We start from the raw sequence: 2,500 nt of genomic DNA, 5'->3' as shown, positions 1-2,500 counted from the left end.
TCAATTTTTCCATTATATACGCGTCTCGGTCGGAGATACGATGCTGGCTGTTTACGTTGCGCTCGCTCGAAGAGGAGACGACGACCGATTGTCACACACAACGCGCAGGGGCCGAAACAAAGCGCCCAAGGATCTACAGCCGAGGAACGAGACGCCGTCGAACATCGTTTCGCGACGTTCCTTTACGGTTTGAACTTGCGTATCCCGCTTTGCCCGGTGGCGTGTGTGCTCGTCGTCGTGCTCCGAACGAAACGTCCTGATGACGGCGAGGAAGTAATAAAATAATATACATCCTTACGGGTAGCCTGAAGCGAATCGCAAACGAACGACAACGCGTCGATTGTGCGGCCATCGTTGCTCGCGCGACTAACGACGACCAGCCGAGAAGGCTGTAGTTTATCGCATCGATTTCATCGAGCAACCGATGGACGCTGCCGCGTTCGTTCGTAAATGAATGTTATACATACTCACGGATAGCCTGAGGCGAATAATCGCAAACGACGACGCGTCGATTGTGCGGCCATCGTTGCTCGCGCGACTAACGACGATCAGCCGAGACGGCTGTAGTTTATCGCATCGATTTCATCGAGCAACCGATGGACGCTGCCGCGTTCGTTCGTAAATGAATGTTATACATACTCACGGATAGCCTGAGGCGAATAATCGCAAACGACGACGCGTCGATTGTGCGGCCATCGTTGCTCGCGCGACTAACGACGATCAGCCGAGACGGCTGTAGTTTATCGCATCGATTTCATCGAGCAACCGATGGACGCTGCCGCGTTCGTTCGTAAATGAATGTTATACATACTCACGGATAGCCTGAGGCGAATAATCGCAAACGACGACGCGTCGATTGTGCGGCCATCGTTGCTCGCGCGACTAACGACGATCAGCCGAGACGGCTGTAGTTTATCGCATCGATTTCATCGAGCAACCGATGGACGCTGCCGCGTTCGTTCGTAAATGAATGTTATACATACTCACGGATAGCCTGAGGCGAATGATCGCAAACGACGACGCGTCGATTTTGCGGCCATCGTTGCTCGCGCGACTAACGACGACCAGCCGAGAAGGCTGTAGTTTATCGCATCGATTTCATCGAGCAACCGATGGGCGCTGCCGCGTTCGTTCGTATATGAATATTATACATACTCACGGATAGCCAGAGGCGAATAATCGCAAACGACGACGCGTCGATTTTGCGGCCATCGTTGCTCGCGCGACTAACGACGACCAGCCGAGACGGCTGTAGTTTATCGCATCGATTTCATCGAGCAACCGGTGGACGCTGCCGCGTTCGTTCGTAAATGAATAATATACATACTCATGGCTAACTTGAGGCGAATAATCGCAAACGACGACGCGTCGATTTTGCGGCCATCGTTGCTCGCGCGACTAACGACGACCAGCCGAAACGGCTGTAGTTTATCGCATCGATTTCATCGAGCAACCGATGGACGCTGCCGCGTTCGTTCGTAAATGAATAATATACATACTCATGGCTAACTTGAGGCGAATAATCGCAAACGACGACGCGTCGATTTTGCGGCCATCGTTGCTCGCGCGACTAACGACGACCAGCCGAAACGGCTGTAGTTTATCGCATCGATTTCATCGAGCAACCGATGGACGCTGCCGCGTTCGTTCGTAAATGAATAATATACATACTCATGGCTAACTTGAGGCGAATAATCGCAAACGACGACGCGTCGATTTTGCGGCCATCGTTGCTCGCGCGACTAACGACGACCAGCCGAAACGGCTGTAGTTTATCGCATCGATTTCATCGAGCAACCGATGGACGCTGCCGCGTTCGTTCGTAAATGAATAATATACATACTCATGGCTAACTTGAGGCGAATAATCGCAAACGACGACGCGTCGATTTTGCGGCCATCGTTGCTCGCGCGACTAACGACGACCAGCCGAAACGGCTGTAGTTTATCGCATCGATTTCATCGAGCAACCGATGGACGCTGCCGCGTTCGTTCGTAAATGAATGTTATACATACTCATGGCTAACTTGAGGCGAATAATCGCAAACGACGACGCGTCGATTTTGCGGCCATCGTTGCTCGCGCGACTAACGACGACCAGCCGAGACGGCTGTAGTTTATCGCATCGATTTCATCGAGCAACCGATGGACGCTGCCGCGTTCGTTCGTAAATGAATAATATACATACTCATGGCTAACGTGAGGCGAATAATCGCAAACGACGACGCGTCGATTGTGCGGCCATCCGTTGCTCGCGCGACTAACGACGACCAGCCGAGAAGGCTGTAGTTTATCGCATCGATTTCATCGAGCAACCGATGGGCGCTGCCGCGTGCGTTCGCCCGATTGCGCGTGAAGTTACTGTTCGGAACCAAGAATATACGGGTGTATTATACCCGTTTGGTCGCAGCCACGCGCAAAGGCTTTTGAATGTACTGTACGCCCGGCCGTCGAACGATGGTTTTCCGTCATTCAGGAAACAAAAAGAAACTTTTGTCGTC

The sequence above is a fragment of the Colletes latitarsis genome, unplaced genomic scaffold, assembly GCF_051014445.1.
Source record: "Colletes latitarsis isolate SP2378_abdomen unplaced genomic scaffold, iyColLati1 scaffold0044, whole genome shotgun sequence".
Lineage (NCBI taxonomy): Eukaryota > Metazoa > Arthropoda > Insecta > Hymenoptera > Colletidae > Colletes > Colletes latitarsis.
The sequence above is the reverse complement of the archived record's forward strand: the minus strand, read 5'-3'. Positions refer to the sequence as shown.